This window comes from Castor canadensis, chromosome 7 (genome assembly GCF_047511655.1).
Source record: "Castor canadensis chromosome 7, mCasCan1.hap1v2, whole genome shotgun sequence".
NCBI classification, from domain to species: domain Eukaryota; kingdom Metazoa; phylum Chordata; class Mammalia; order Rodentia; family Castoridae; genus Castor; species Castor canadensis.
In genome coordinates this window covers 157,588,303-157,596,678 of record NC_133392.1, presented here as the reverse complement: position 1 = coordinate 157,596,678, position 8,376 = coordinate 157,588,303, and the positions used below count along the sequence as shown (strand labels likewise).

Below are 8,376 nucleotides of genomic sequence, written 5' to 3'. Positions count from 1 at the left end.
CAGAACTCCGTTCCTTTTCGTGGCTGAATAATATTCCACCCTGTGCTCATATCACTTTTGTTTATCCATTTATCAGTTCATGGCACGTGGGTTATTTCTGCTTTGGGGCTCTTACAGATGGGGCTGCTATGAACACTCACTGTGGGTTTTGGCACATACCGTTTTCAGTTCTTTTGGGTGGACCCATAGGAGTGGAACTGCTGTGCCAAATGGCAGTCACCTTTCACTTTTGAGAAGTTGCAGAGCTTTCCACAGTGGCTGCACCACTTCACTTCCCACTCCCACCAGCAGCAAGTGAGGATTTCAGTTTTTCGGCGTCCCCATGAACACTCGTAATTTTCCCATCAAAAAAGTTCTAGCCATCCTGGTGAGTGTGAAGTGGCATCTCTGCAATTTTGACTTGCTCTCCTCATCACCATCTGTCCCTCACCCACACTCGTGTACACATGCACACACGCGCACGTGTTTGCAGTGGGGCAGTGGAGTGTGGCAGTGGTTGAAAGCTCACACTTTGCTGTCGTGCTTGGTGGAAGTGAGGCTCTGTCATTTATGGTTGGGTGACCTTGGACAGATTCCATAACCTCCTTGAGTCCCAGCTTTTCCAACTGTGCTTTCATCCTGCTCATTGGTGAGGATTCAGTGAAACAGAGAGCATCATGTAAGCTCAACAGCTGGTACGTATTTCCCAAGAAATCACTATTACGTGACAGCTTTGAAATGTTCTGTCCCCAGCTTCCCACACTGACCGTCAATAAAGCAACCACAGGACAAATGGCAACAGAGAAGGAGGGAGAAAAAAAGCACAGGCTGTCTACAAAATGTCTTCCCAGATTCTGAGAGCAGAGAGACCTGTGATATTTGTGGGATCACCCTGCCCTGATACTGGCAGAATCAGCTGAATGTAAGAGCGTTACACCATTAAAAATCAGACTCAAAGTCACCTCCTAACCAAGCCCCTCCTCATTTACATGTGTCCGTATGTGCACTGTGTTTAATGCTGCCGCGTGACCTTTAACTGGGCTGTACTCTCATTTAACTAAGTGCTACCTACTCATCTACGTTCTGGGTGGTCTGTGGGCAGAGCAGTCGCCTCCCCTGAAGTGACGTGGCTTCTTTTCCAGTACAGTGATTAGCTCACTGTCTCAGGCTTCTGTGCCAGTGACACAGTCTTTACTGAGCTCAAAGATTCTTGAGATTAGTTTGTCATCCTACAGTTAAACCAAAGCAACCACTTCAGCGGAAGGCACCACCCGACTTTCTTCATGTGTGTTATTTTCATTTGCTTAACCATGTGTCACATCACTTTAGTCCTTTTAGTCTTCCAATCTCCCAGATGCAATTTACAGATTACAAAGCCTTCCCAAATTAAGTCAGTGATGAGTCCAGAAAAATCAACACTTTCTAAATGTCTCATTTTAAGCCATGGAATACTTTTTGTTTTATTTTGATTGATTATAGACATAACAGTGAAATCTCCAGTGGGTGCAACTTTCAGTGCAACACTGCAACAGCATGAAGTCTCATCTGCAGGAGAAAAAGAAAAATAGTCCCCCTCAAAGCACATAAAATATGCTTCCTATAAAATCCAATAAAGTGTGCTTCTGACCTACCTCCTGGCGCACATATTAGAGGCAAAGTTAATCCATGGAAAAGCCACACTCTACACTTGTGACCCTCCTGGAAGATCTATTCTTCCAACATTCTACCCCAAGCATCTGTCCAGTCAAGGTAATAGTCACTATTGGAAATATATGGTGCTCTGAGGCTGAAAAGGAGAAAATCAAACAGAACTTGCAAAAAGAAAAATGAGCGGAAAAGTGGAGAAGGGGGAGGGAGAGAATGATGTGACATTGTCAGGAAAGGTGGAGTGGTAGCATTTGTCAAATTCTCTGGCTGTTCCTCCTCATTCTGCACTTCCCTGTGTCACGTCCACTGATATGTGCATGGCTTATAAGTATTGACTTCCAACTTCTGACCAGCTTCGGTGTCCATCACTGTGCAACGGCCAGGACAGAGTGTCAGTGAAGACCTGTGGGGCATGAAGATATCTGGAAGTTACAAAACAAGCGAAATACACAGCTAAGGAAAATATGTGCTATCCAGCACAGGGCTCCAGAATCTCACACACACACACACACTATGCACACAGCACTTAGGTATATCTGTGACTGGGGACCTGGCAGATGATGGTGACATACAGGACATTCCCTTCTAAATATGACACCATCTGTGCTTGGGAGGCTCAAACAGCTGGGCCACCAACAAATACATCAACAACTTGCTCAGGAACCCTTAGATGACGTGAGCAGAACTGGGCAGAGGGAAAGCAGTTTCCCATGGTACCATCCTGCCATAGTTAGGGAGGGAGAAGCCAAGGATGGAACCCAGGACTTCTCATTCCAAAGCGACCTAACGTGGGAGCAAGAGTGATGACTACTAGCTCATGAGCTGCTTGTAATGTTTCATTCCTATGAATGAGAGAAAAAAAAAAACCAGGAAGTGTTGACTCAGCAGCCAAAAATGAAATTGCAAATTCAGAGGCTTGAGCGCCGAGTCAGAAACCACAGTAGACCTCACTTACATGAATGACTACCAAGAAACGGAGGGATAACTTTAACCTTGAGAAATACAATGAAAAGCAGGATTGATTTTGGAGGGAGCCAGACTAACTGGAAACGATCCTTTTGGCTAGAGGGTGAAGCTCAGTGGTAAAGCATGTGCTTAGCAAGGACCTGGGTAGAAAGCTCAGCACCAAAACTATTCAATAGACAAACATTCTGTATTTTAAATTAAAATAGAGATCGTTGCCAAATGTCACTAAGAGGAAAAATATTCTTTGGGCTGTGAGAGTTGTGATCAAAGAAGGATCAGCTGGGTGTGGTGGTACATTCCTATAATCTCAGCACTTGGGAGGCAGAGGCAGGAGGATCATGAGTTTGAGACCAACCTGGTTACATGGTGAGACCCTGTTTCAAAAAAAAAAAGTATCACCCCAAAAGCAACATTATCCTGAAGTCCCAGGCTTTGTGCTGAAGGCTGTGGACTGCTGGTTCTCCATCCTCCCATCTTCCATGGTCCCAGGGAAGGGAAATACTACCCAAATTAATTTCAACTTCTGTCAACTAAACGTTCAAAGATTTTTTTTCCTTCAAATGAAAAGTAAGAAAACACCAGAAGACAAATTTTGTTTCCTCCTGATCTTTTTAATGGTGATATATTATCTACCAAATAATTCTACTCACAAGTCATCTTACTTCTTCCCCCCAAGTCTCTCCTGCTCTGAGTTCCTATTATGATGGGAAGATTATTGTATAAACCATCAGTTCTCATTAATGTTTAAATTTTTATATATTACATTATATATACAATATATTTTCTAGAGGGTCAAGCATTTCCAAGATTCACATTAGCATCACTAAGTTTTCTTGGCACTACGGATGTAGCTTAGTAGCCAAGCATGTGCTTAGCACATGTGAGGCCCTGGGCCCTGGGCCCTGGGGTTTGGCCCAGCACCAAAAATAAATGAATAATTAAAAAATAATAAACAATTCTCTATCCCTTATCAATCCAATGAGTTCAATTCAACCAGCATGTCGAATTCCTGATGTGCATGTGCACATTATCTTGATCTCTGTTTATTTCTCCTTTGCACTCTGCCATGGCTCCCCTCTAACCTGACCTCCCTGCTGTCTTGTGTGCCACACACTCTCCTGCTGCAGGCTAGCCTACTTTGTTGTTCTCTTATCTAAAATGCTCTTCCTCCCCCTCTCTGTGTGACTTGTTCTCTCATCTCATGCAGGCTTCCTCCTCAGAAAAAAGCATTCCTTGTCCATGCTGTAGAGCACACACACATGCATGTGCACATGTGCACACACACACACACACACACACACACACACGTTGTTCTCTCTTTTCCCTTCTTTACTGTCCTACATAATACATACACCATCTGGCACACGCACAGTTGTGTGTCCCATAAAAACATTTCAGTCAATGACTGACCACTGTGGCCTCATAAGACTGTATCTTTAAGGACATTGTAGACATCTTAGTGTGCGTAAGTACCTCAGTGAAATTACCTAATGATGAATTTCTCAGAACATGCCTCCATCAATAGGTGACACATAACTGTCTGTGCTGTTGTTTATTGTCTGTCTTCTCCCATTGAGCAAAAACTCCTTGAGAGGAGGCATCATTTTTTTCACCTTTACGTCTCTGGCACCTGGATCAGCGCTGCGAGCACAATACACACTTCTCAAATGAGTTTTACTGTCTTTTAAAGCATATAAAGATAAGGTACCATCCCAACGACTTCCACAGCCTTAGGAGGAAGAAGGAAGTTACACAAATAAGGCCACCCGGCCTTTCAGATGCTATAATGGGACAAAGTGCTGTGGAATACAGGGGAACTTCCTGGAGGGATTGGCCTTGTCACGAGGTTTTGCAGGATGGAGTGTGTACACTGAAAGGGGGTATTTGGGGACAGCAGGAATGCTTCTGCCATGGCATGGAGGCCCTGCAGGGTGTATTCCAGGAACGGAGGAAATGAGGGAGGGAGGGTAAGATGTAGGAATGTGAAACAAGAAATGTTCGAGCCGCATTGTGGCAGGATTCAAATGTGGTTGGCATAGCCACTCTTGATTTTAATGTGGTACGTAGAAGTCATTGCCAAAACCAGCAGATCCACAGAACTACAGAAATGCAACAGGTCACCACCAGGTTAAGCCACTGCTTAGCAATCTCAGGAGCAGGTGGGCCTGGAGATAAGGAAGGGACTTCCAGGATCCAGTTGCTGGCAGTGATGGGTCGATAGGGAGTTTTGCGAGTCCAATGCCTACTACGTCTAGATGGAAAAGCCATGATTTCGCACAGGGAGAAGGGCTGGTGCAGCTCCAGGACCACTGAATGTTCCCAAAAGCATCCTGGAAGCAGAATTGGAATGAAGAACCACAGTAGGAAATAATGGGAGGGGACCCCACTAAGGTCCTCGCCATCCTCTGGACACGCATCACTAGTCACATTTATTGAAACCCTAACTGACCACATCTGACTCTCACTTCCACAACTAAGACCTCAATAACCTTCCCGCAAGGGTTTTCCGCAAACAACCTGAGCCCAAAGACAAGCCTCGTTCCCACACTGGGCACCCCAGATTTTCCAAAGCCGCCAACGAGGTGATTAACACGCCGGAGCCTGAGGGATTCCTCAAGACACCCAAAGTCCCCGTACTGGGAACAAGTTATCTGGCCAGGCGGTTCGCTGCGGTCACCAGGACGCACCTGGGACCCGTAGGCGGCCGGGGGCAGGCCACACTTTTTCCCCCGGAAATCCGCGGGGTCGCCACGCACGGCTACCCCAGGGCAGCGGGGACCCTCCGAAGGAGGTGACCTTCCCGGGGTGGGGGTGTTCCTGACACGCTACCAGGCAGGTGCACCGAGTCCCGCAGCCGCAGGTTCCCGCGCGGACGCCCCGCCCCCAACCCCGCCCACCGCGGGCAGGGTCGGCCAATCCCGGGCGTCGCTGGGGGGCCCCCCCCCCGCGAGCTGCGGCCGGCGGAAGTGGGTCTTACGTCACTGCAGGTCAGCCGGCCATTTCCGGCGGGAGCTGTGCGCGGTGGCCCACGCCCTGGGGCCGCTTCACACCGGGTCGGGGCAGAGGCGAAGCCGTTGTCGGGCCCCTCACAGACCTGGACGTCAGAATTTCCCCCTGGCGCGAGCACAGCCTCAAATGTCAGGGCTCGCCCACTCTTCTCCGTTGTCGCCGACCTAACCTTTCGGGGTCTCCGCAAGGGAAATTCGCCTTGTCTGCCGGACCTCTCGAGAGTGCCCGAACCCAGTCTCCACTGGGTGTTCAGAAAATACAGTGATCGAATGCCCCAGAGCGCGCCCTTATGCCCGGTATCTCCAGTTTAAATTCCTCCGCATCAGTGAAGCTAGAAACCAGGCGACAGTGACGCCAACTTACCGCGGCAGGTGAAATGTCACCTCTCACGTGCATCGTCTGGTCAAAGGACTCTGACGGGAGAAATTAGATTAAAACAGGAATCGGAACCGGTTGAAATCTCATTGTGACCTGGAGATGTAAAAGTATTTATCTGCAGTGATAAATAAAGCTCAAACAGTACCGGGTGAAGTCAGGGTAACCCAGCTGGCCAGTGCCGGGGACTGACTATAGATGCTGAGACCTCAGCAGCGTGGGCCTGCGATGGAGCTCACAGGTGCAGACAATGAACAAGTGGACAGGAGACAAGAAAAGGCCGGAATGATGAGTGCTCTGGATGAAATAAAAATAGGATGTTTTCTGAGTAAGATGAGATGCCAGATGTAAGAGTGGTCCACAAAAAAAACAGCAAATCACGCAGCAGCAGTTTGTTTGGTATGGTGATGAGGATAATTCTGGGCGAGGAGTTGGGTTTCAAAACCAGGATCAGAAGGGCCAGGGGCTGTTGCTGACATGTCAACACCGTTTCTTTGCCATTACTGGATTGTGAGCGCCACAAAACAGAGCAGTGTCTCTTGCTTAAATGTGGCAGTGGCTGTAAGAAACCTCAGTTCCTTGAAACCAGGGAGAATTTTGGTTTGTACTTCCCACCAATGTTGAGTAAAACAGATAGTGGATAGGATGGGTTGTTCTGCCTGGAAATAGGGGACTGAACCAAGAGGTGTCTTCACTGTCAGTCCTAGAGCAATATTTTTTAGTAAATGATTGAATTTTTTTTTTGGCTTTGTTCTATAAATGTATGATGGGAAATATGTGTGTCATGAGTGTTACTGGTATTACTGAGACAGAGTGTGAAATTTGGCATCAGAATATCTGAGTTTGACCAAGTCTGCAGGACGTTTTATAGTCATTTTACTCTTTTGGACCTCAGTTTTCATATCTATAAAATGAAAACTATAATTCTTCCAGAAGTCAAGATATGCTGTCTAAAGCCAATTAATGAGAAAGAAAATACCAGTGTATCGCTTTAAAATGCTGAGCTAATTGCCAGAAGAAGTTATTTAAAGAGCTGAAAATGCTCTTTAAGTAATAAAGAACAGGGCAGAGGGGTGTAGGACTGAGTCCTAGGGCTACTGTTGTAGGAGTTCCCCATAGTAGTTCTACAGCAAAACCTGATCACAACAGTCAGCAGTGTGGCTATTGTGACCCTGTTTTCAAGTTACTCATTGTGCAGGTTAGCTGGGGCAGCTCTGCTCCGTGCATTTCCATCCTGGAACCAGGTTGAGGGGCAGTGGCAGTGGCCCGGGTGGGGGGAAGCTCTTCCTTAAGCAATTCAAAAGTGCAGGAGCACAGGCCTGCTCATCAGAGCAGTACTTTCCAAGACTTTGGTCAGTCATCTGTTAACATTCCATTGGTCAAAACAAGCCCAAACTCCAAAGTCAAGGGACAGGAAGTACACTCGTGCATGCAGGTAGAAGGAGAGTGAATACTTACGAAAAAAATCCAGTCTACCACAGGCAACATTTGAGTTTCAAAAAACTGTGTGCAAATTATTAATTTGATAAAAATATTGACTCAGATCATTTCAGATGGTGATGGCGATGTGAAAATCTCAGGAGTGTTGACTTCTCTCTCTCACGGCTGAACCATTTGTCTTACCATTTTTGCTCTGGTGAGGCTGTCCTTCTACAGCAGATCACCAGCACACCCTTTTAAGAGGCTACTATGGGAACTGGAACCAAGCAGCTTGTTTTCTGGTTTTCCTTCCATCTAAAGCCCTCCTTGGTTCTTGAAGCACAAATCTGACCTCTTGCCTTCCTTTCTCTGTCACTCCTATTTTCCACTCCCCTTTGAAGCTGAAGAGGGATGGCTTTTGCTCTGCTTCCTTTGCACATAGTCAGAGGTGAAGTCATTCTAGAATCACCCAAAGATTCTTCTTAAAATATCACATAATGGAAGATATTTCAAACATTTGCACAAGTCTAAGTAAAAAGCACTCTCCCCACCATTGTAAGGATAGCATGAAGTACCTGAAAGTACTTTGTAAACTAGGAAAGAAAAATAAAATTTATTTATTGAAAATAATGTGATTTTAATTTCTAAAGAGAAACCTTAAAAGCACAGGCATATTTAAAATAGTGTCTGATCTCACATATTACTGGTGAAAGTGCTAAGCAGTTCAACTTGAATGGAGTTGCTGAAGTGAACTTCCCATTTTGGGGAATTTACCCTTGTCCAGTTATACTTGCACAAGTAGGTCATATATATATGTCAATCTGTAGAGAAAATTATCAGAAATAACATTATCAATGAGCACTGGTAAATAAACTATGGAACATGTCCACAATGGTATATGATGGGAAGGTTCTTTGTGATATAGAAAGATTTCCAAGTCAGGCACCAGTACTCACACCTGTAATCCTAGCTACTTGGGGA

The 8,376-nt window shown here is 45.9% G+C and overlaps 1 long non-coding RNA gene across 2 annotated transcripts; it reads right to left on the bottom strand.

Annotated features, from left to right (window-relative positions):
* Positions 1–1,410: 1,410 nt before the first annotated feature.
* LOC141425047 (uncharacterized) lies at positions 1,411–8,021 on the bottom strand. Of its 2 annotated transcripts, none has more exons than XR_012450134.1 (2): positions 5,570–8,021; positions 1,411–2,029 (listed from the first exon to the last, which is right to left on the bottom strand). It is a non-coding gene; the product is annotated as an uncharacterized lncRNA (long non-coding RNA). The 2 variants fall into 2 exon arrangements; XR_012450135.1 differs by having other exon boundaries at positions 5,965–8,021.
* Between the last annotated feature and the right edge of the window lie 355 nt (positions 8,022–8,376).